The sequence below is a fragment of the Mandrillus leucophaeus genome, unplaced genomic scaffold, assembly GCF_000951045.1.
Source record: "Mandrillus leucophaeus isolate KB7577 unplaced genomic scaffold, Mleu.le_1.0 Scaffold157, whole genome shotgun sequence".
NCBI lineage: Eukaryota > Metazoa > Chordata > Mammalia > Primates > Cercopithecidae > Mandrillus > Mandrillus leucophaeus.
The window spans coordinates 4400145-4425716 of NW_012101554.1; the positions used below are offsets into that span (position 1 = coordinate 4400145).

The 25572-nt window shown below is 46.4% G+C and overlaps 1 protein-coding gene across 3 annotated transcripts in view; it reads left to right on the plus strand.

The window, feature by feature from the left end:
- Positions 1-25572, plus strand: part of WSCD2 (WSC domain containing 2) — a 126305-nt gene that overhangs the window by 31015 nt on the left and 69718 nt on the right. Inside the window, exons 2-3 of one of the 3 annotated variants that reach the window (XM_011975550.1) lie at positions 6969-7147; positions 10789-10949. The exons of 1 other annotated variant lie outside the window; for it this stretch is intronic. The gene's annotated coding sequence lies outside the window, so the exon portion shown is untranslated. The remainder of the gene's footprint in view (positions 1-6968; positions 7148-10788; positions 10950-25572) is intronic. One more of the 3 variants, XM_011975549.1, reaches the window with a different exon arrangement.

Below are 25572 nucleotides of genomic sequence, written 5' to 3' on the forward strand. Positions count from 1 at the left end.
CTTGTATTGCTGTAAAGAAATACTTGAGACTGGGTAATTTATAAAGAAAAGAGGTTTAATTGGCTGATAGTTAGGCAGGCTGTAGAGGAATCATGATGCTGGCATTTGCTTGGCTTCTGGGGAGGCCTCAGGAAACTTACAATCATAGCAGAATGCAAAGGGGAAGCAGGATCATCTTACATGGCCAAAGCAGGAGCAAGAGAGGCCGGCGGGGGAGGTGCCACACACTCAAACAACAACCAGAGCTCATGAGAACTCACTCACTATCAGGAGAACAGCACCAAGAGAGAAATCGGCCGCCGTGATCCAATCACCTCTCATCAGGCCCCACCTCCAACACTGGGGATTACAATTGACCATGAGATTTGGGTGGGGACATAGATCCAAACCATGTCAGATATGATATATGATGTGATAGATAATACAACACAATATACTGTATTATATTATGCTATACTGTGTTGTGCAGCACACCCAGGATTTCTCAATTGGAGAGGGGTGAAATTGTCAAAAGCACAAACTCAGGAGGCAGGTGCCTGCATTCAAATCCCAGCTCTGCCATTGACGAGCTTTGCAACCGTTGGCCTTGTCCCATCACCTCCCTGAGCTTCAGTTTCCTCACCTGTAAAGTGGTAATAATAACAGAAGTCACCTAACTGTGTTATTGGGATGACGGAGGAAAGCATGTGTTTGGAGGCTGGCAGGTGTGTGGTAGAGAGAATGAAATTTGGAAAGGTGCAACCTGATGTTTAAATCTTGGTGTTGCCACCACACACATTGTATATGTGGCTTTAGGGGAGTTTTTCAGCTCTCTGAACCTCACTTTCCTCATCTGTAAAGTAGAAATATTGATTCCAATCTACCTTGCAGAGCTGTTATAAGAAAATATCATAATGCATATGGGGTCCATAAAGGGTTGAATTGTATTCATCCCTCCAAATTCATATATTTAAGTTCTAACCCCCAGGACTTCAGAATGTGACTTGATTTGGATATAGGGTCATTGCGGATGGCATTAGTTAAATTAGGATGAAGTCACAGTGGAGTAGAGTGGGCCCCTAATCCAATGTGACTGGTGTTCTTAGAAAAAGGGAAAATTTGCACACAGACTTGAACACAGGAGAAAGGACATGGGAACAGGAAGGCAGAGATCAGGGTGGTATTTCGATGAGCCAAGGAATGCCAAAGATTGCTGGCAAATCACCAGGAGCTTCAAGAGAGGCCTGGAACAGATTCTCTCACAGCCCCCAGAGGGAACTAATCCTTCCAACACCTTGACCTCTGACTGCCAGCTTCCAGAACCAGGAGAGAATAAATTTCTGTTGTTTAAGCCACTTGGTTTGTGGTACTCTGTTGGCAGCCCGGCTGAGCACACAGCCCAGCAGAAAGCAAGTGCTCACTGCTTAGTTCTTGTTTTGCCATTCCTATGACCAGCATGTTCAGTCCTGTGATGCCTGGGAAGCTTGTGGTGGGTCCAGAATGGGTCAGAACTCAGCACACAGCTGGGCTGTGTGATGTGGTTGAGTTGCTTTCCCACTCTGGGACCTCAGTGCCCTTATCTGTAAAACAAAAGCTCCACCTGATCAGAATAATGAATAAGACCCCTCGCATGCAGGTTTTACCATGGCTTCACTGTGCACTGTCATCTCAAGCCCTCGCCATGGCCCATGCATCACCATCCTCCCCATCTTACAGACGGGGACAATGAGGCTCATGGAGGGAAGAAGTCGCTTGCCCAACGTTGCACAGAAGCCAAGTGGCAGAGATGGGGTAAGATGGTAGACAGTCCAGCTAAGGCCTGCCCTTGGCCACAGAATATTGGAAAGGAAGGACAGCAGAGGGACCGGTGACCTCAGATTCTCTTCCAAGCCTGAAAGACATTGGCCACATTCTTCTCATTTCCTCCTCTGGGCTTCTTCAGAATCTTCCTTGCAGGCTCACATGTCTCCAGAAGCTCTTGGAATCCTGCCTGTTCAGAGGGAGGGGTCACCAAGCCCCCTTCAGACTCACGGGTGGAATAATCAAACACATATGCCTTGGAAAATGGGCTGGGGGATCCCCAGCCCCCCAACCCGTTTCACACTCAGATGCAAGCAACACCCTCAGTCCCCAGGGCTCCCAGAGCTCCCAGAGCTTTCTCATTCCATTTGTATCAACGTGCCCCACACATGTATGAGCCAAGTTCTACTTTTGGGGGAAAGAAAAAATCTCTTTCTTTCTGCATCTTGGCATCTGTTTTTCCCAAAGTGCCAAGGAAATTCCATCTCTGATAAATGACAGGCAGCCAGCAGAAAAGCTCGGATGTTTATTCCCTGCTGGGGAGAGGAACGGGTCTCGGACCCTCTTCTCAGCATCCTGGAGAATGCATTTCCTCCATTTTCTGGAGGGGCTGGGAGTAAGGCCTTCTCTTTTCTCTCTCCAAACAACCTCTGCTCAGACCTGGAGGCCCTTCCAGAACAGTTTCTGATGGATTCTGGAGTCCGACAGACCTGGGTAGCAAAGTACCCTGGACTTGGTAAATGGCTGTTTCCATCAATATCATTCATTCTTAAGATATCACTGCATGCACAGGCTGTGTGCTGAGCCTGTACCTTGTGCCGGTCTCTCTAACTGCCTTAAACATCACTTCACTTACTTCCGCAAAAAACCCAGAGGAAGTAGAGTGATACCTCATTGTATAGGCAGGAAAACTGGGGCTTCAAGAGAGGCTGAATCGTGTTCCTATGGACATGAAGCTAATAAGTGGTAGGTCATCACCTAAGCGATACCACTAATAAGCAGTATTTGAATCCAGATGGGTCTGATCTGATTCCCAAGTCTGAGCTCGTAAAAAGTCTAGACCATCCTCCTGGCTAACACGGTGAAACCCCGTCTCTACTAAAAGTACAAAAAATTAGCCAGTGTGGTGGCAGGCCCCTGTGGTCCCAGCTACTCTGGAGGTGGAGGCAGGAGAATGGCAAGAACCCGGGAAGCGGAGCTTGCAGTGAGCCGAGATCGCGTCACTGCACTCCAGCCTGGGCAACAGAGCGAGACTTCGTCTCAAAAAAAGAGAAAAAGTCTATACCATCCCTTCTTTCTAAGTGTGGTGGGTTGAATAATCCTCCTCTGCCCTACCAAAGCTGTCCTCGTTCAAATGCCTGGAACCTGCAAATATGGTACATTAAGCATAGTAAGAGGTACTTGGCAGATGTGAGTGAGTTAAGGATCTTGAGATGGGATATTATCCTGGATTCTCCAAATGGGCCCACTGTCATCACAAGGATCTTCATAAAAGGGAGGCAGGGAGGGCCTGAGTCAGTAGCAGGAGATGTGATGATAGAAGAAGAGGTTGGAGTGATGGAATGCAGGCAGGAAAGGGAGGGGCCAGGAGCCAAGGCACGCGAGCAGCTTCTAGAAGCTGAAAAAGCAAGGAAGCAGATTCTCCCTGAAGCCTCCAGCAGGAGCCAGCCCTGCAGACTTCTTGATTTTACACTTCTGATTTTCAGAACTGAATAGCATGAACTTACTTTTTTTGTAAGCTAGTAAGTTTGTGGTCATATGTTACTGCAGTCATAGGAAACTAATATACTAAGCATGGACAAAAAAAAAAAAAAAAAGGAAAGATACTAAAAGAATAAGTGAATGCCTGGAAAGGTGAATGAATCAGTGACACATAGTGGCATCAATGATTGCTTGCCTTTGACATCCCAGTGGGTCACTGTCTTCTCTACAGCCCAGGACCCATGACAGAGTGGTTGGCATTACCACTAGACCTGTAGCCCTTCACTTATTTATACTGTTGTTTAATCTTAAATCTTTTTTTTTTTTTTTTTTTGCAGAGATGGGGACGTTTGTAAACTTCCTACGATGGTATACCTTACATACTGTCAAGTACAAAATCAATAAATTTTTACAAACGTACAGAGCCATGGAACCATTGCCAAGGTCAAGATGCAGACCATTCTTATCACTCCAGAAAGTTTCTTTGCATTGCTTCCTAATTGATACCCCTGTCACCAGAGATTAATTTGCCTGTCCTTGAACTTCATATGAATGGGATCTTGCTCTGTCTTTTCTTTTGTGCCTGGCTTCCTTTGCTCGATGTTATATCCGTGAGATTTATTCACGTTGTCGCATATATCAGCAGTTTCTTTCTTGTTCATTCAATTTTAATCCTTTCTCCTTTTGAAGGACACATGGCTGATTTTCTCCAGTTTGGGATCCTAATGAACAGAGGTGCTAGTGACATTCTAGTACAAATCTTGTGGGAGATTTAAGCACTCATTTCTTGTAGGTGTATACCCAGGAGTGGAATTGCAGGGTCCTAGGTAGGTGAATGTTTCGCTTCAGTGGACAACACCAGTCCTCCAGCCTGAATCTAACTTGAGGAATGCCATCCTTGCCCGCAACAGCTTTCTCTCCAACAGATCTGCCCGCATCTCCACATTGTGTGGGTCACAATGCTTAGGAGACAAGGATGCCCAATAACTCCTCACATCCCAGTCCAGGAACGCCTCATCTGACCTGGTGGGTTTAAGAGATGTGATGTAGGAGAAGGTGGGGACAAAGGGGGTACCCAGTCTTCTTTTCATGTGGGCTCATTTGCTAACCAGCAAATGGACTTGTCACCCAATGCACATAAAAGCCAACAACTATGGCACTGGTTTTTGAGAAAAGAAATACTTTATTGTAAACCTGGCTGGCAAGGAGACAGAAGTCAGGCTCCCCAATTTGGGATCTGGAGCAAATTTTAAGGGATTAGAGGGCAAGGGAAAAGATTTAGGAGTGGTGGATTGGCAGGGTCTGATTAAAGGGCTTTGAATTTGACCATTTACAGTAAAGTATGTTGAGGCAGATTTTAACCCTGGATCTTCTGGGCCAGTAGACTCCTCACTTCTGAAAGAGTTCCAGAGTTCAGGTCCTGGCCATGTCCCAGTCTTCTTGGTTCTGAGGGGAGGAATCATGGTTCCAGGTGCTGTTAAAGGTCAAAGATTTTTCTATTGTGCATACCCAGGCTCTGTTACCCCAAAGAGGAGTCTACTTTTTATTTTTTTGGTACAGACAGGATCTTGCTATGTTTCCCAGGCTGGTCTTGAACTTCTGGCTCAAGTGATCCTCTCATCTTGGCTTCCCAAAGAGCTGGGATTATAGGCATGAGCCACTGCACCCACCCTACTCAGCATTTTGTCTTCAACAGAGCAAGCCAAGTTTGGGCTGGTGCCAAGGTTACATGTTTTTTCTATGTGGGACCCTCCCATTTGCTGAGTTGATGAGGCAGAAGTTTGGAGTTTAGATGAGTGTGAGGTGGAGACATCTCCCAAACTTAAATCATCAGCACACCACCCTTGCAATTTTTCCCACATTTGCCATTTTTCTTGGAATTGATTTCCTTTTTTACTAAAAATTGTTTATTTAGGAATTAACTTACCTGAAAATATGAAATCAATATGACTTTCCCTAAATAGAGGTTAATCACTACAAACACTCCAAACCAAGACAAGGTAGATCAATTCTAGCCAGGCACCATTACCTGCCTGGGATTTTACACCTGCAGCCTCTCTCTGTTATAAAGGCAGATTAGCAAGCATTTGAGGGGTGTTGAAGCTCTATTAGCACCAAACTGAGATTTTTTATTGATGTCATCAGAGATATTGAAAGAAAATTAAAAGTGAATACTTTTCTCACTTTATGATAGAATGGTATTTAACACTGGAACTTCCCTTATGCTGAGATGGCGTCTACACTTTGAGAAACACTGATGTATTGAAAAGCCTCCTGGTTGGGAGTCAGATCTTTGTCCGAATGCTTTGCTAGCTCGGTAATATTGGATCAGTGACTTCAACTCTCTGAGCCTTAACTCCTTCATTTGTGCAGTGGGATGATCATAGCACCTGCCTCAGAGGCCTGTGAGTGTGAATGTAGAACTCAGTAAATGACTCTGCTCTTGGTATTTTCGTGATGGGGTCATCTAATGAATCTTATGTCTAAAGATTGATGCCAGCAGTGGGAATGGACATCCCAGACATTTCTACATTGAGATTCTTAGGGTGTCTGCTCCTAAGCAAAATCCTCTGTTGGCTTCAGCAAAGTTCTTTGCCATTTTGGGGGAATGTTTATTGCACTTGGGATTCTGCCAAGGTTAAATGGAGAACGTGGTCCTGGTGAAATTCACACACTTTGTCATTGGCTCACAGGCACAGATACTAAATCTGATCCACCAGAGAGTAAGCAGGATCTCTCCCATGCATCTGTTCTTACGGAGGTGGTGATGTGTTGGGGCAGGAGATTCCCTGTCAGACCTACCTATGTCCCAGCCCAGTTTCACTGTCTATTTGCTGCGGTTTTTTGTTTTTTGGTTTTTTTTCTTTTTTCTTTTCCTTTTTTTTTTTTTTTAAAGACAGAGTCTCGCTCTGTTGCCCAGGCTGGAGTGCAGTTGCGTGATCTTGGCTCACTGCAAGCTCCGCCTCCTGGGTCCAAGTGATTCTCCTGCCTCAGCCTCCACAGTAGCTGGGACTACAGGTGCCCACCACCACGCCCAGCTAATTTTTGTATTTTTAGTAGAGGCTAGGTTTCACCATGTTGGCCAGGCTTGTCTCAAACTCCTGACCTCAAATGATCCACCCACCTCGGCCTACCAAAGTGCTGGGATTATAGGCATGAGCCACTGCGGCCGGACTCTTTGCTGTGTGCTTTAGGGGATATCACTTCTCCTCTCTGGGTTTCAGTTTGCTCCTCTTGTAAATGGGAATATTTGAACCTTACATGGTGATATGAATGGTAAGATGAGATGAAGCGCAAAATACGATAACCAAGTATTTAATAGACAAAAGTCATTACTGTAATTGTTCTTTCTTGAGGAAGCCATAGGCTGCATTTAAATGTTCTGCAGAGCTGACTCTGCCTGTTGGACTCATGATCATTCTAAATCTTTGTTTCAGAAAGATCCTCCCCCGCCCCACTCCAACCCCTTAATTTTCATTCTATTCCAGATGTTTGCTTGTGTGTTCTCCACTGCCCAAAACCAGGTGGTCATTCTGCAACAGCTATAACTTGAGGAAGACATTTTTTTGTGCTTAAAATGACCAAAACACAACTCAAGTGGACTTTCTAAAAAGAGAATAATTTATTTTGGCTCACAGACATCAAAATTCGCGAGGGATTGCTTCAGGTATGACTTGATCCAGGCTCAAACAAAGCTCATGAGATCTCAGTTTCTCTACATCTCTACCTTCCCCTATGCTTCAGCTGCCCTGATGGTAGCAAGATAGTGCCAGGAGGCCAAGCTCACTTCTCCCAGATGCCCAAATCCACAAGAATCTAGAATCTTTCTCTCCCAGCCAAAGGCTTATTGTTTCTGATTAGAATACCTGCTTGTTTCTGAACCAATCACTGTGGTGGGAGAGGGATATGGGCCATGTTGATTGGCTTAGGCTAGGCAGGACCTATTTTTGGAGGTGAGTCTAGGATCAACCCCATGCAAACCCCACTGTTGGATGAAATGTGGATTCTGGAGAGCATCAATGCTAGAAGAGGGTGAGGGGTAAAATGATCCTGGGGCTGCAATCAACTGATGTCCCATCATTTTTTTCAAATAAATAACAAATTTTCCATTAGAAACTCAGCAACGCAGCAGGATTGAAGGAGGCTTGCTCTCTCTCTCTCTCTCTCTGTGTCTCTCTCTCTCTCTCTTTCTGTCTCAACTCATTCTCAGTGCCCTGTTGCCTGAAAATAACAAGGTTGAAGTCAGAGTGATGAATGGGGGCAACATTGACTCGGCACTAATTTTGCCTGGAAGCCGTAGCTATTTTGGGCTCCTGCTGAGCCCTGGTTTAGCTTAGCTGGTTAGACAGCAGGGCTTACGAGGTCAAGGGTATGAAGAAGTAGCAGAAACATGGGATTGGAGACAGAAGTCCTGGATCCTGATCATGCTCTGCCACTTTTCAGCAAGAAACCTTGAGCAAGTCACATATCTTCCCTGGATCACCATCTCCATGTCTCCCTCAAATGCCCTTTTATCCTGCCCCATCTCCTCCATTAGGTACCCCTACACATCTCTTATCCCAAGACTGACTTCCCATCCCAAAACTGTGTGGGATGCCCCTCCGTGTGCCTATACAGCCTTAGACTTCTGAGTTCAAATCCTAGTTATCCCACTTATTTACTGAATGACTTTGGACAAGTTTATCAATCTCATTGTGTCTCAGTTTCCTTGTCTGTCAAATGGGGATACTGTGACTAGTACCTATCTCATGGGGCGATCTCATGGGCAGTGGGCCAGTGAACAAAATATCATCTGTATTTACAGCCGCTCCTTATTGCTCACATTACTGCCTGAACTCTGCCTCCTGTCAGATCAGTGGTGGCATTAGATTCTCATAGGAGCACAAACCCCACTGTGAACTGTAAATGCAAGACATCTAGGTTGCACATGCCTTATGAGAATCTAATGCCTGATGATCTGTCACTGTCTTCCATCACCTCCAGATGGGACTGTATCGTTGCAGGAAAACAAGTTTGGGGCTCCCACTGATTCTACATTGTGGTGAATTGTATGATTATTTCATTATATGTAACAATGTAATAATAATAGAAATAAGGTGCACAATACACGTAATGCACGTGAATCATCCAGAAACCATCCCCACCCCGCCACCCCCTGGTCTGTGAAAAAGTAGTCTTCAGTGAAACCAGTCCCTGGTGCCAGAAAGGTTGGGGACCACTGTTCTAGGGTGTTCCCCTAGCTCTGCTGAGAGCACAGATTTGCAAAATTTGGCTGTCCATGGGCCTCGACAGAAACATCAAGTTTGAAAGGTCAGTGTGAGCTAGTAGGAGGCTTCATCTGTGACTGATTTGAGTGGTGCCAAAGTCACTCCCCTTCTTGAAATCCCATTCTTGGCTCTCTCTGCTTCCCGCCCACCCAGAGCTTGGAGTTTAGGAAGATTCTGACACGCAAACATCTGCATAAAAACCCACAGTCACCGGCTTTAACGATCTCATTAGACTGGTAGCATGTAGGGGAACAGGGCACAGGACAATTTTCCAGGGTCATGGATAGAGGAATGAAGAAGTCAGAGAGAGGCTACCTCCCTGGGTGAGAGGAAAGGTAGCCAAAGAGCACACTGTTGGTTTTGCCCAGAGCTTGACTGGCAGTGACTCTGTAAATCGGGTTGGCAGTGTTGATCTAACACCCCAAACAAGGTCCTCGCTATTTGAGCAGCACATTAAAGACCCAAGGGAGGTTATTTTACTTGGCAGCTTCCCCACAGGGTGGCTGAAGGCAGAGGCTGTGCTCCCAAAGCCTTCTTGTACTGGAAAGGGGAGAATAAGCCCCGCAGAACCTGTGGCAGGTAGCTTGCTTTTCTCTCCCCAAAGGCATTCTCAAAGCTGTATGCTGGCAGTGTTCTCTAGCCAAAGAAAATGTCCTGGATGTATGTGTGTGAGCTTGTATGTGTGTCTTCCAAACAAGAACCACCTTTCAGCCTTACCTTTATTTTTTTTTTCTGTTATGGGTTAGTTTTAGCAAAATTTACTGCTTAGCTAAGTTAGGAAAGTCACTTAATGCAGGTCCAGCACTATGCTGTGTACTCCCTACACACACAGAGAGAAACAGGAATATAAGTGATCATGATGACGTTGATGATGGTGATGACAAAGACAGTGACAAGACAACAATGATGATGATGGTGATGATGTAAATATTAATGCTGATGATGATGGCACGGATGATGATATTGACAATAATGATGACGATGATGATAATGAGAACAAAAATCTATTGCCCGGTACTCTTCTAAGTGCTTTAATTTAATTCACTAATTTATCTAAGTCCCACAATCACCCTCTGAGAAAGGGTCTATGATCATTGAATCCATCACTTGCTAGTTGTGTGCTGCTGGGCAAGTTATTTCAGCTCTCAGAGACTCAGTGACCCTATCTATACAATGGAAATAAAAACAGCAGATCTGGGTAACACGCTTAGTCAATGTCTGACATGATGCCAGTGTTCCAAGGGATAAAATTGATTCTTATGGAGCCCCACTTGATCCTCCTGTCAACTCTGTGAAAGAGGAAGTATTCCTCTGACCCTGATTTTACAGAATGGTAGCAAGTTCTCCCAGCTAGGAATGGCTGAGCTGGGACTCAAAGCAAGTCACGGGATTTCGGTCCTGTGGGCTTTTGCAGAAGCTGTTTTAGGCATCTCTGCAGGGTTAGTTCTGATCCACAGAGGTCCCTGGGCTAAGGCTGGGCTCAAAGGTCCACATGAGACCAGGCTGGCTTCAGAGCAAACAAAGCCCTCAGCCAGGGTAAGGTTGTGCTAAGGTGGGAGAGGCTGGGGCTTTTGTGCCCATGAAATGAATCACTGGGTACCTGGGCTAGTCTGGGTGACAGAGACATAAGTCACTCAAATCTCTTACCTCCCGCCCGGGAAGGTCGGTGGTGCGTCTTCATTTGGAGCCAAAAGAACCTAGTCTTCCAGCTCTGCAAATGCACAGACATCCATATCGCTAGACCTACACCATTTATTATGGTGGCCACTGGCCACATATGGCTATTGAAATATGGCGAGACTGCAGTAAGGTGTGCTGGACATGGAAATACACATCAGATTTTTAAATCTTTATACGAAAAGAAGAAGTGAAATATCTCATTAATAATGCTTCACACTTAGTTGAAATGACATTTTAGATCTAATAGATTAAATACATTATCAAAATTAATTTCACCTGTTCCTTCTTCATTTTTTCTGCATAACTTCTAGAAGATTTTAGGTTATATATATGGCTCATATTGTACTTCTCTGCTCTATAGTTTCTGGTCTACTGAGGTGATTAAACAGCTGGATTAAGAGTTTCCATCCTGGAGTCAAACAGGCTGAATTCAAATCCCCATTTCACCTCTAACCAGCTGTGTGAACTTAGGCACGTTACTTCCCTTCTCTGGGCTTCAGTGTAGCTGCTTGTAAAATAAAGGTAAATATTTGGGAAGAATTTTGTCAAACTGTATGATTTTAAATAAGAATTCTTTTTATTCTTAAACAAAAAAGAAATACTATCAGAAACACTGACAAATATTATTGACGAGGAATTCTACTTGTCTTGAGAAAGAATAGGCTTTGCATTCAGTCAGTTCAAATCCAGCCAAAAGCACAGAGCTGCACCATTGTTGAGAGTTAACATATCATTTCTAGGGTTTTTGGAAATCCTAAGGGCTCCCTTGGACCCTAGAGGGCTGTCAGAGACCTCTAAGAAGCTGGGACTATGGGAGAGGAAGGAAGACCATGATCTCTTTCAATATTCACACTTTACAGACAGGGGAATGGATGACCAGAGAGGTTAGGTAACTTGTTCAAGGTCACACAGCAAGTAGGTGGCAGACTAGGTCCTGCCAGGGTCTGTGCTCATGATCACTTGCTATACTTTGTCATCACACCCAATTATCACAAAAGTCCTATTTTTAGCCCTATTTAAAGATGAAGAAACAGGATCAGAGAAGTTAAGCCACTTGTCTGTGGTCACACAGCAGCAGGTGGCATTCAATGCCAGATATACTGGGCTAAAGAGTGTCCCCCAAAATTCCATGTCCATCTGGAACCTCAGAATTGGATCTTATTTGGAAATAGAGCCTTTGCAGCTGTAACTAGTTAAGTTGAGGACATACTGGATTCAAATGGGCCCTAAATTCAGTGACTAGTGTCCTTATTAAAGAAAACAGAGACATGTAGACACACAGAGAGAATGCCACGTGAAGACAGAGAAAAAGATTGGGGTTACACCTCTACAAGCCAGCAAATGCCAAAGATCGCCAGCAACTGCTAGAAGCTGGAAGAGGGCACGGAACAGATTTTTCCTCAGAGCCTCCCGAGAGGACCAACCGTGCCACCATCTTGATTTTGGACTTCCGTCCCACAGAGCTGTGAGAGAATAAACGTTTGAGGCTTTAAGCCACCCAGTTTGCAGTAATTTGTTACAGCAGCGTTAGGGAGCTAACACACCAAGTGCTACGGTGTGAAAGTTTGTGTCCCCCCAGATTCACAAGCTAATGTCATAATCTTCAATGGGAAGTGTTTAGGTCATGAATGAAATTAGAGATCTTGCAAGAAGAGACAGGAGATAGCTAGCTTCTCTCTGTCTCTCTGTCTCTCTCTCTCTCTGTCTCTCTCTCTCTCTCTTTCTCTCTCTCTCTCGCTTTCTCTCTCTCTCGCTGCCATGGAAAGACACAGTGAGAAGACCAGGAATCGGGTCCTCCACAGACACTGGATCTGCTGGCGCCTTGATCTTGGACTTCCCAGACTCCAGAACTATGAAAAATAAATGTGTGTTGTTTAAGCCCCCAGCCTAGAGGGCTAAGACATAAGACATGGCACCCTTGCTGCTGCTTCACTGTCAAAGCCCCAGCTCATCCCAGGGCGCTGTTGAGATGTCCCCCTCCCATCCTCAGCCCAGACCCTCCCACCAGCCACCAGCCTGAGCAGCTGCGGAGCCTCAGAGTGGCCCCACTGGCTCTGGGCTGTGAGAAAGGCCTTCTGCTCCAGGCATGGCGAGTTCTTGCAAATTACTGTTTTCAGTTGAAAAGAGGTTCCAGAGGGCTCTTCAGTTGCTCAGCAGGAGACGTGAAGACTCTTGAATTAACTCAGAGAATCAGAAGCTTCTATGGCTGATGGCCAGGAGGCCCCCCACCCTCCCTTGCCTTCATCCTATCCCTTGGTCAGGCCTGGGAGAAGTGGTGCTTCTCAGGGGTTCCCACAAGACCAGCCTTGGTGGAGGCCAGATCCAAGTCACCTGTGAACTGATTGCCAGGTGAATGCTGGGGTCAGGGGACACTGAATGAGGCTCTGCTGTTTCCAGGGGGTCAGCATCCTTCTTACTTCTATGGTGAAGGGGCCTGAGTGTGCTTCCTGTCCAGCCAGGAGTCCTGTCACTGGTCTGCACACACAATGGGCCTTTATTTGATCTAATCAGAAGTCAGGAAGCCATTGAGGAAGAGCTGATTCCTGGCTCAGTCTGTGTGTGTGTGTGTGTGTGTCAGGGACTATCGGGAGTTTGAACACCCTTGCCCTACCAGGTGATCTGGCATAAACTCACCTCTATCTCCACTTTAGTTTGGGCCATTCTCCCCAAAGCCTGCTGTGCATTCATCCAACCACCAACCAAGGAGCAACCATCTTGCTCCTTGAATGTGGGGTGTTTGCCAGGCCGCATTATGCACTTGACAGCGTTATCTCACTTGATCTTTACAAATCCCTGTGCTGAATTATGATCACTGTCCCCACTTGACAGATGACAAAACCGAGGCCCAGTCATTTGCCCAAGTTCCCAGAGCTGACAAGTGGCTGAGCAGGATTTGGATGTTAGTCTTTCTTGCATCAAAGTCCACAGTCCTTCCCGTAGTAATCTGGGCAGCTTCTCCACTTTCCACCCACATTCCCTCCCAACGTGTGTAGGCATCTTGCCCTTAAAAAATATTCAAGGCTGAAGCTGCCTTACATAGAGTGTTATAATTAAGAGACTGGGCTCTGGTGTCAGACATTTCCAGGCTTAAATCCCAGCTCTACCACCTGCTAGCAGAGTGCCTCAGTTTCCTCACCTGTAAAATAGAGACAATCATGGATTTTGATTCGGGGGCTCCTGTGGGGATTTGGTGAGGGAATATGGGAACAGCCTGGCACTTAGTACATGAGTCCCCACGTGGTGGCCAGAGTCTGATGTGATTGCTGGACAGTGTCCTCAAAACCAAGGAAGCTAATGAACATTGGGTCATTCCTATTGCCAGTGTTTGCTCATCCCACAAAATGTCTTTGAACTCCTAATTTTTAATTTTTTTTTCATTTTTTAGAGATAGGGTCTTGTTCTGTTGCCCAGGCTCGAGTGCAGTGGCACAAGCATAGCTCACTGCAGCCTTCCACCTCAAAGGATCCTTCTGCCTCAGTCTTATGAGTAGCTAGGACTACAGGTGCATGCCACTGCACCTGACTAACTTTAAAACATGTGGGGTTTTTTTGCAGAGATGGGGTCTTGCTTTGTTGCCCAGGTTTGGCCTAGAACTCTGGGCTTCAAGCAATCCTCTTGACTCGGCCTCCCAAAAGGCTCGGATTATAGGTGTGAATCACCATGCCCCGCCTCCTTGAGCTTCTAAAATGAAATGTGTCGGTCACTGTGGTAGGAGCCAGGGACACAGAGGTGAGAGAGACAGACTGGCCCCTCTCTTCAGAGTGCTGATGGTGGTCTTGGAAGGGAGGGGGACCCTGAGCTGAGCAGGCATCAGCTTTCTTTTTATAAGCAGGTGATTCTTCACAGGGGACAATTCCTCCCCTGCCCAAAGAGACATTTGGCAATGTCTAGAGACAGGTTTGCTTGTCACGACTGGTGGGTGTTACCAGCACGCAGGGGGCAGGAATGCTAAACATCCTGCAATGCACAGCACAGGACGGTTCCCCTCATCAAAGAAGCATCTGGCCCAAAATGTCAGTAGTGCAGAGGCTGAGAAATGCTGGGACATGCACACGTGAGCCCCATGAGCACTTCCGTGACCTCTGCACAGAGACCCCAGGATTCCACAGACTAAAAGAGAGGAAGCATTTGCCCACACCACCCTCTTCCAACCTGCTTTCTCCCGTCAGCTGCTTCCAGCCAGATAATCAGGCCTCCCCTCGGTTTAATAGGATCCAGGCCGCTGAGGCAAATGTAAAAACAAAACCCTGTGCAAATGTGTTTTTATGTAAACACAGCAGGGGGTGGTGGTTGCCTGCAGAGAAAAAACCCTGTGGCTGGTACTTCTCAGAGCAAAAATAACCCCAATGTTACTGCTCTGGGAGCAAAGCAGGCAACGGCATGAGGGTTGTGTGGGAACCCAGGTGTTCCTGGGAGCCATCCGTGTCCCCACTGAGCCGTCCCCTGCCTCCAGGTGAACCTTTCAGGCGCCTAGGATAAGTGAGCAGGTGTTAATCCTCTTGGAAGCATCCCTTCCTTCAGGGAAGCAGCCAGCATAGGAGGAAAAAAGCACAGTGGGTTATTGTTACATTTTCTTTTTCTTTTCTTTTCTTTTCTTTTTTTTTTTTTTTTGAGATGGAGTCTTGCTGTGTCGCCCAGGCTAGAGTGCAGTGGCATGATCTCAGCTCACTGCAAGCTCCACCTCCCAGGTTCATGCCATTCTCCTGCCTCAGCCTCGCGAGTAGCTGGGACTACAGGCGCCCGCCACCATGCTTGGCTAATTTTTTGTGTTTTTTGTAGAGACGGAGTTTCACCATGTTAGCTAGTATGGTCTCGATCTCCTGACCTTGTGATCTGCCCACCTCAGCCTCCCAAAGTGCTGGGATTACAGACATGAGCCACTGCCCCCGGCCTATTGTTAAATTTTCTTTAACGTTTTGTATTATCGTTTACCTACAGTAAAATGCACCCATTTTAGTGTACAGTTTAGCAACTTTTCACAAATGTGTACAACCATGTAACCTCTACTGCAATCAAGATGAACAAACGTTCCATCACCCTCAACAATTGCTCTTTGCCCCTCTGTGGTCAATCCCTCTCTCATCTCTCGCCCCTGGCAACCACTGATCTGTTTTGTGTTGTCTTTTTTTTCTGCCATTACTAGAGTGTCATATAAATTGAATCATAATAGGCTTTGAGTCTGGCTTCTTTCACTCGGCATAATGCATAATGTCTTTGAGGTTTATCAGTGCTGCTGTGTCATCAGTAGCTGATTCCTTTTCATGGCTGAGTAGTACTCCGTTGTATGGAGGCACCACAGTTTGTTCATTCACCATTTGGTTGCTTTCATTTTTGGCAATTACGAATAAAGTTGCTATAAATATTTGCATACAGGTTTTTGCCCGAGCGTGGGTTTTCATTTCTCTTGGGGAAATACCTAGGAATGGACATTTAACTTTTTAAGGAATGGTCAAGCTGTTTTCTAAAGTGGCAGTATATCTTTTTGCATTCCCACCATGGATGGGTGGGAGTTCCAGTTGCTCCACATCCTCTCCAGCACTTGGCATTAGTTTTTGTTTTTTGTTTTTTTATCTGAGACATTCCAGTACAATGTGTGTGTACTGGAGTTTAAAAACCTCCTGTCTAGACAATTAGAATAGCCCACATGAAAGTGATTAGAGGGGACTGGAAAAAATCAGGTGTGTGGTGGCATCTCATTGTGATTTTAATTAAAGCATGGGTTGTTGAGATCTGTGGTCCTGGTGCTGCTCTTAGCAGCAGCTAGCAGGAGGCAGCTGATGTCAGTCATAAGCACGAGTTCTGCAAGCTATCCCAGCTCTGCCACTTGCTGAGTCTATCACCTTGCATCCCTTATTCAGTGCTCTGAGCCTCAGTTTACTCTTCTGTTAAATGGGGCTTGTATTAGTATTTCTCACTGGTAATATTATGAGGTATAGAAAATTTAGTATGTGTATATATGTAATATATATTATGTGTATTATTTTATATAGATATATTTTAAAAATACTAAATAGGACTGGTGTGAGAGTTAGATGAAGTAATGTAGAGAGAGCTGGCATGGTGCCTGGCCCAGAGTGAGAGCTACTGCTTGTTAGAAGTTGCCATGATTATAGTTACTGGGCACTTGCTGTGTATTTAAAAGCAGTAACTATAGTGAGTGCAGCCAGATTTACCCAGTCAAATCCTGGCTCTGCCTACTACACCCTAGCTGTGTGACCTTGGGCAAGTTACTGAAGCTCTCTGGGCCTCTGATTCTACACCTGTAAAATGAAGATAATTATAGTGCCTGTCATGGCACAAATGAGTTTAAATGTAAGGGGCCAGCTTCCTTTGTTCAACATTGTTCAGCCATTTATGAGGCTCAATGGCTGGGCGTGGTAGCTCACACCTGTAATCCCAGCATTTTGGGAGGCTAGGATGGGAGGATCACACTTGAGCTCAGGAGTTCAAGACTAGCCTGGGCAAATAGTGAGACCCCGTTTCTAAAATAATAATAAGAGCCTCAAGAATGTACAAAGCTAACCTATGGTGATAGAAGTTAGAAAAGTGATGGCCCCTGGGGAGGGTGATTTGCTGAGAGGGGACAGCAGAGAGCCTCTAGGAGCCAGGGGAATGTTCAGAGTCTTGATCTGGGTGGGTCACTTCCTGTGCACTTGCTTTTACCATGCCACATATAAATTCTCTCTCATTAAAAAAAAAAAAAAGAAAAAGGAAGTGTTGAGGTCCTGTGCAGAGCACTGGTGTATCAGTTTGCCAGGGTTGCTGTAACAAAACACCACATGCTGAGTAGCTTTAACAACCAAAATTTATTATCTCACAGTTCTGGAAGCTGGAAGTCCAAAATTAAGGTGTCAGCAGGGTTGGTTCCTCTGAGGTCTTTGTGGAAAGGATTTGCTTCCCACCCCTCTCCTTGGCATAGATGGCTGTCTTCTCTGTGTCTTCATAGCGTCTTCTCTCTGGATGTATCTGTCCCGATTTCCTCCTTTTGTAAGGACACTTATGAAAGGGCATGGTGGTGACTAGCATCCATGGTGACCAGATCTGAAAAGCACAACCCCTAATAAAAAGTATCAGTCACTCATTCATCGACCTACCAGCCCCATCGAATCTCTCTGCATGGTGAAACGTTGGCTCGCTTCTAGGCATTTGCCTGACCCTTCAAATCATGACAGGACTGTTCCTTGCTATGCACTATACATCAGATACTTTACCACCTTCTCCTTAGTCACACACATCTGTCAAGATGTAAACTATGGCTGAATCATTTGACATTTACATGTTGACGGGGCCTCAATATTCTTTGTCTGCTTATTTTTACATGTAAGCCAAGGCCTATACTATGGATCCTACAACTTCTTAGAAACTTTAAACAGTGGTATTATTCTTCTATTCACAGTAATAGCAACAATACTCATAGGCTACCTGTCATGTTAGATTAAAGCACACCCCAGTGACCTAATTTTAACTGGATTACCCCTGTGAAGAGACTGTCTCCAAAGAAGGTCACACTCTGGGGTACTGGCAGTTAGGATGTCCACGTATGAATTTGGGAAGACAAAATTCAACTCACAACCACCTATGTAGAAAGCACCCTCTGAGTAGGAGTTTGTGGTAGTTATGATAAGACATTCATTCTCATTGAATTCTCACAACCTCTGAAGGAGATACTGTCCACTTAACATGTGCAATCTGAGGCCCGGAAAGATTCTGGGACACACCTGGTGTCTCATGGGCACTAGTAGTAGGCTGGCCTTTAAGTGAAGGTCCACCTGTCCCCTCCCCTCACCGAGGATCAAACTCTGAGTTGTTGTTTTTTGTTTTTTGGTTTTTTTTTCCAGCCTCCTCTAATCACTTTCACATGGGCTGTTCTAATTGTCTGGACAGAAGGTTTTTAAACTCTAGTCCCTGGACCAGCAGCATCAACTTTACCTGGAAGCCTGTTAGAAACGCACATTTTCAGGCCGCACCGGAGTCCTGCTGTGTCAGGAACTTTCGGTGGGGGATGAAGGGCAGGGGATGCAGAGCCTGTATTTTAACAAGCCCCCTAAAGGATTTCCAAGCTCACTCCAGTTTGAGAACTCCTGCTCTATGCAGCCCCTGAGCATCACACTGTAGCAATGAGTTGCCTGATTGGATCAAACTAAAAGGCCAAACCAGATTCCATATGGGACATAAAACTGCAGCAACCACGTGGCTAATGGCCAGTAGCTTTCTCTGGCCTGGAGGGTCTTCTTCTCTCTGATTCAGGAGACTTTAAAGACCAACTTGCTGTGTGAGGCCTCCCTTCTGTGTGGTGGGATTGGCAATTGTACTTGAGATTCCTTCAGGAATGGTTTGATCCAGACGATCATCCAGGACTTGGCAATGAGCTAGCCATAGAGGAGAGGGGAAAACCTGGCTCCAAGGAGTACATGTTTCCTTTGGGGAGGTAAACTTCGGTACCAGAAGCAGTGGTGTCACTAAAATCCCTCTGGAGCCACACAGCCCTAGGCTGAAATTCCAGCTCTGCCACTTATGACCTGTGTCACCTTGGGCAAGTCACTGGACCTATCTGAGCCTCAGTTTCTCATTTGAATAATGGGGAGAATAGCACTCACCTTATAGAGTCATGGTGAACATTAGAAATGATGCATTTCAAATACAAAAAATTAGCGGGGCATGGTGGTGGATGCCTGTAATCCCAGCTACTCAGGAGGTTGAGGCAGGAGAATCTCTTGAACCTGGGAAGCAGAGGTGGCAGCGAGCCAAGGTCACACCATTGCACTCCAGCCTGGGTGACAGAGAAAAACTCCATCTCAAAAAAAAAAAAAATTAAAAAAAAGAAAAGAAATTGTATATTTCAAGGTTCTGGAAGCTCAACAAGTAAAATTGGGATTGATGGTGCTTGAAATTAAGACAGATCCCAAGATTTTATGAGCTAAAATATAAGATTGTCATTTTCCTGATGGCAGGGGCCATGTCATCATGGATGTATTCACAGCACCTGACATACAATAGGTACTCAATACATGTTTCTTAACTGAAGATATAAAAACATGCTGCCCCCACAGTGGAGAATATTTCGCTCCCACTGATTAGCCTAGAGGTCTTTTCAGCCAAGGAGGGAGAAATTTTCCTCAGAGGTGATGCATTTGTGTGGTCTGTGCAGGATACTCTCACTGTGGATAGATCCCATGGCTCAGGCCATGCCCGTGGGACAAACCTTGGCTTGCCAAGTGGCTGTCACTCAATGAATGTTTGTTGAATGAATGGATGAGCTGTAGTTTGAATGTTGAGGGAGGGAGCAGTAAGTAGGAACCAGAAGAAATTTTAAGGTCGTTTTTATTTTTATGTTTTACTAAGCAGGAGCCAGAGGAAGAGAAAGCTCAGTCCAATTGCTCCAGGCTACACATCATTAGAATGAGGTTAAAAGGTGGGGACAGGAAAAAGGGATGTTTGAGACCACAGCATGAGCCGCCTCCAACTTTCACAATCACCCAGCACCCACTACATAATTTGCAGGGTGCAGGGCAAAATGAAAATGTGGGGCTCCTTTTTCAAAAATTATTAAGAATTTCAAGACAGCGACAGCAGAGCTTTAAATTGAGCACAGCAGGCCTTCTGAGTGTGGGTCCTGTGGGACCACACAGTGCAGGTTGTGAGCCTATGAAAATGGCCCTGCAACCGCTTCCTCTACAGATGGGGAAACCCAGCTCAGAGAGGCTGCAAATGTCACTCAGGACACCCAGCCTGTCCTGCAGGGGAGTCCGGACTCAAGCCCATGAACCTTAGTGGTCATCTGGTTGACCTCTTCATGGGACTAGCCTGTCTAGACTCCCTGTGCGCTGCCGGGGGCAGAGGGTGTCCTGTGCTACTTATGAGGACTGAAAGGAGCTTCCCTGTCCCCTCAGGAACCTGACATGCTGCAGCCGTCAGCATCCTATTCCAACCCTCGTGCCTCGCTCTTCCTCCCTGGGATGCAACCAGACAGACCTTCCTCCCTCCCACCCGGGCAGATTTATTCCTGGGGGTGTGTGGGCGGATGCGTGTTTGTGTGTGGGGTGTTCATCTAAATTTAAAGACATCATGACAGCAAAGACCTATTAATGTTGGGGCTGGTGAGGACTCTCTTTTAAAAGAATCCCAAATAAATTAAGAGATACAAGACTGCCCCAGTTCTAACTTCTGTGCCTGTTCCACCTTACTCTGTGCCTGTCAGCCCTCTGGCCTGGGATAAGAAGAGTAAGGGATACCGACGGGGACTAGATGACTAGATGCCTGTCAGGGACCCTGAGAGGTGGCATGATGGCACCCATTTACAAGTCGGGAAAATGGAGGCTCAGAGAGGTGACATGCGATTGTTCAGGGTTTTTTGTTTATTTGTTTTTAGAGACAGGGTCTCACTCTGTTCCCCAGGCTAGAGTGCGATGGCATGATCATAGCTCACTGCAACCTCAAATTCCTGGGCTTAAGCCTTGCCAAGGTCTTGAGTTACAAAGTAACAGAGCTGGAGGAGGACTCTTACGCATTCCAGAACTCACCTTTCACCAAGCCATAGCTGCCCCTGTTGATACAAAAGTGCAAATAACAATAACTGTGGTTGTGCTGAGGCCTGGGAATCACCTGGCCCCATGGTAAGCATTTTAAACGGTTACTGCAGCTAACTCTGTCAATACCCAGATGCTTTGCCTGTCATATTCTCATCCCATTTTATGGGCAAGCAACTAAGGCTTAGAGAGATTAGGTGGTTTCCTCAGCTTCTCACTGCTGTTAAGTGACGAGCCAAGATTCCAACCCAAGTCTAACTGATATCAAAACTCACGCTCTATCTCTTTCTTTAAATCACAGTTAATTATGGAAAACAAAAATACAGATCTGCAAAATGAAAAAATAAATCACTCCTAAACCTACCTCCAAGAGGTAACATCTTTCTGTAAATCGATGTGTTTCCATCCATCTGTCTTTCTCCGCCGAAGGGGAGGTTCTGCTCCCGGCACCTGACCTTGCTGTTCTGTAATTGCCAGGCAATTTAGAGATGACTTGAAATATATAATTCATGGGCGCGTCTTTCATCCTGGTCACTGGAAGGCAGCGAGGCATGACTGTCTCCTGGAGAGAATTTCAACCTTGACATGGGAGGAGATGATATCTTAGGAGCTCAGAACAAAATTTCAGAATTGGAGAGCCCACCAACATTGAAACTGTAAAACAAAAACTATCTGAGACAGGTCTCAATCAGTTTAAAAGTTTATTTTGCCAGGGTTAAGGATATACCCAGAAGAGAGGTCTGTGCGTTTCCCCAGAGATGACTTTGAGGGCTTCAGTATTTAAAGGAGAAAAGCAAGCTGGAGGGGAAAGAGGGTATGGTCACATTACTAAAGCCCCAGGTTGCAAGAGAAAAGAAGCAGGCAGAGGAATAAATTACATTATTTGTCTCCAACTCAGTAAATCAGCGCTTTACATAAGATAAGGTAAACATCAAGTAGCTACCTGTGGAGATATTTTACCTTTTATCTGTAGCTATCTGCTTAAGGAACAAAAGGAGAGGCAGTTTCTTGCCTGACTCAGCTTCCAACATAACTTTTTCCTCCTTTTGGTATAGTTTTTCTTTTCCTTGCACAGAACGGACCCTAATATCCCAGCATAGAGTGCTAGAAGTTGGGGACCCTAGCGTGGAACCTCACAATAGAATCTTATGATGGAGAGCTAGGATAAAAATCTTAGAAAGGAGCTCTAGAATCTGGTACCAAAACTTTGTAAGCCTGGACTCAGATGGGTCCACGGGCAGTGTTCCGGTTCTCTCTTCTGTTAGGTGCAGGCCAGGGATATTGCCAACCACCCTACAATGCACAGAACAGCTCCCTCCAACAAATTACCCAGTCCAAAGTGTCAGTGTCACTGATGATGAGGAACTCTGGTCGTGACTTTTCAAGACATGTGCTGCTTTATTCTTTTGACAATCCCAGGGGATGAAGAAACCACCTTTGGTCAGAATGAGACGATCCAGTTTCTAGTTTTAGCTCCAAGACTAACCATGTTTCTCACGCAGGTCCCATGGTGTCTGCTGTTTCTCACTCATGAAGTGGAAATAAGGATTCCCACCATGTGTTATAAACGAATATGGACCAATAGGGCTGGTTAACTCTGTGTGTGTGCTGGGGGTGAGGGGGATGACAGGCATGGGGCTGTGCACACTTCCAGCATGCGTGAGTCTCTGCACACGTGTGTGGACTCCTGCCATCTTCTCTGTGGTACGATGGTGTCCAGGTGATGTCTTCATGAATGGAAGGGTCAGTCAGTTTCTGGCACTCGTTGCTTGCATGTGAGGGGACATCTCTCTGTTGGATGCCAACAGAACGCCCTGGGCCACTGAAGGCTTGGGAACCCCCGTGCCTTCTGTGCAGGCTCTGAGCATTCAGAGGAGAGAGGCTCTCTTGTACAGAAGGCCTCTGATCACCCCACTTGCCCCACAGACAGGAGGCCCCGAGGTCAGAGGTCAGAGAGTGGCACTTCCACAGAAGATAATGCCACGTAGAGGTTAGGATGAAGGGTCTGGAGTCAGACAGGCCTGGGTTGAGTCTTGTTCTGCCACTCACCAGCTCTGCCCTTCGGGAGGGTGACTGACCTCTCCAGGCCTTGCTTGTCTCATCTGTAAAGTGAGATTAAACCCAACCTACCAAAAAGAGACCCTGGGGAGAGGCAGTGGCACAGGGTACATGGAAGGGCCTGGCGCATAGTAGGTGTGCAACAAAAGGTGTTTATCCATTTTTCTTCCATCCCAGGAGGGTGCCAAGGCTGAAGGCTGGGATGCAGGAAAACTGGGTCTGGATAGAGTCACCCTCCAACTCCACTTTAGACCTCAGTTACGCCACATGTCAGTGAGGAAGCTGACCTGGAGGTCATGAAGAGTCCTCCCTCCTGCTTTGAAGGCTGTGAGCCCACCTCTCAGTCCTGCTCAGAGCCGGCGGTAGGTGCTGGCAACCCCTCCAAGGGCACAAGGTTCTCCTGGGGGGAAGAGAATTTGAACCTGTAGAGGTGGGCTGGGGATCACAGAGACCACCTCACCACCCCCCCCCCGCAGACACACACACACACTGGCTTGGACAGAAAGATTGGACTTGGGTGATTTGGGGGTGGGGACGCCAGTTGTTTTTCACTCTTGGTGGAAAGTTCCTCTCTGGAGAGGGGTTGCTAATGGGTGCTGTCACCATTCCTAAATTAGAGTTCAATCCACCGTGGTCAGTGTGGAACCAGCAAACGGCAATTTGCTTGTGTTTGCGGCTGGGAGCGATGAGGGCTGCCAGGGAGCAGCGTGTGCTCTGGGAAGAAACTTGCAGGGCAGGAACCAGCTCAGCCCTGGCCTGGCTGTGACTCTGGGCCACTCCTCCAGCCTCTGTGAACCCCCAGGTTCCTCATATGTAAAACATCAGACCTGAACTAGTTGGTGTCTAAGGGCCTTTTGAACTCTAGGATTCTATGCTATCATAATCATAATCTTGATAACAGCTAAAAAGTATTGAGCACTTACTTGGGTCCAGGTCTATGCAAGACATTTTATATGGACAGAGGTTATTTCATTCAAGTTTCTCTGAGCCTCAGTTTCCCCTTATGTAAAGGAAGGCTGTTTTGCTAGGTATTGGATCTCCAGGCTTCTTGTAGCTCTGTCACTTGCTGTAAGGAAGACGCTGAGTGACCGGAGAGTGGCCTTTGAGCCCTGAAGAGGACAGGGTGAACTGAACTGCTTCAGTGGTCCTAAGCCCCTTCCCCCAAAAACTCTGTATCAGCTTCCATTGCTGATGAAAATTAAGGGTCAGCAAATACTTTCTGTAAAAGGCCAGAAGGTAAATATTTTAGGCTTTGAGGGCCCCATTCCCCTGAGCCCCAGCCAGAAAGAAATTCTAGATCCTCCCACAAGCCCTGCCAAGCACCTGGACCTTGGCCTTTTCTAAGCTCCAGCAATCAACAAGCATTTTTCAGCTCAGCCTCTGAGAAGTGATCACGTCCCACTGGGACAGGAATGTCCTCACTGTATTATTAAGGAGACGGGCTCCGGTCACACTCAGTTCAAGAACAGTCCTGAGCAGAAACCATAAGTCCTGGTGGGATGGACCCCCACCGACCCTTTTCCACCTCCCAGTCTCTGCATGGTGTCTCCCGCTGCCTGGGACATTCTTGCCCCGGATCCTCCCATGACTGTCTCCTTGTCATTTTGCAGATCTCAGCTCAAATCCCTTCTGAGAGGGGCCTTTGGGAACCACTCTACCACACACAGCTTCCTCCTATTCTCCATTGCCAGGACTTTCCAATTATTTCAGTGACCCCACAGTGAGAAATGCATTTGACATTGTGAGGCGCACACACAACCGAAACAAAGGTTCACAAAATAACATTTCTCCTTACTGCATGTGAGTCAATGATAGCTTACTCCCCGCCATTCCCTTTCATCCTATCCCAGTCCACCCTATCTCCTCCCTCCTGCCTTCCTCCCTGTTCTCTGCCATTCCCTGTAGGTCTGCCCCTTGGGTAAACACTCTGCCCAGAACCAGCAGAGTCATCCATTATCTCCCCCAGACAATTAGCAGCCTATTAAGGAACTCGATGCAAATGTGCACTAATTGACCCAAGACACAGCAGCTTCTGGAGGAGAAGGATCACTCCAGATGGCTTAATGATAGGGATTTAGAAGTCCCTTCAGAAGTCCCTCTTGGGGAAGAAAGTGATCTGCGCTTGGAGAAGGGCTGCCAGCTGCCTCATGGGTTGGCCAGCGGACTGGGTAACCTGCGCCTTGGGGCCCCTTCACCAAACCACTGGACAAGGGAGACTGTCAGTTCACCCCTTCATCCCTCTCCAACCCCTGACCCTTCCTACAACATGGCCTCTTCTCCGGAGCCCACAGTTTGGATATTTCATTGACATATACCTCAGTGGGTCTCTGCATTTTTTTTTTTTTTTTTTTTTTTTTTGAGACGGAGTCTTGCTCTGTCGCCCAGGCTGGAGTGCAGTGGCCGGATCTCAGCTCACTGCAAGCTCCACCTCCCGGGTTCAGGCCTTTCTCCTGCCCCAGCCTCCCGAGTAGCTGGGACTACAGGCGCCCACCACCTCGCCCGGCTAGTTTTTTTTGTATTTTTTAGTAGAGACAGGGTTTCACCGTGTTAGCCAGGATGGT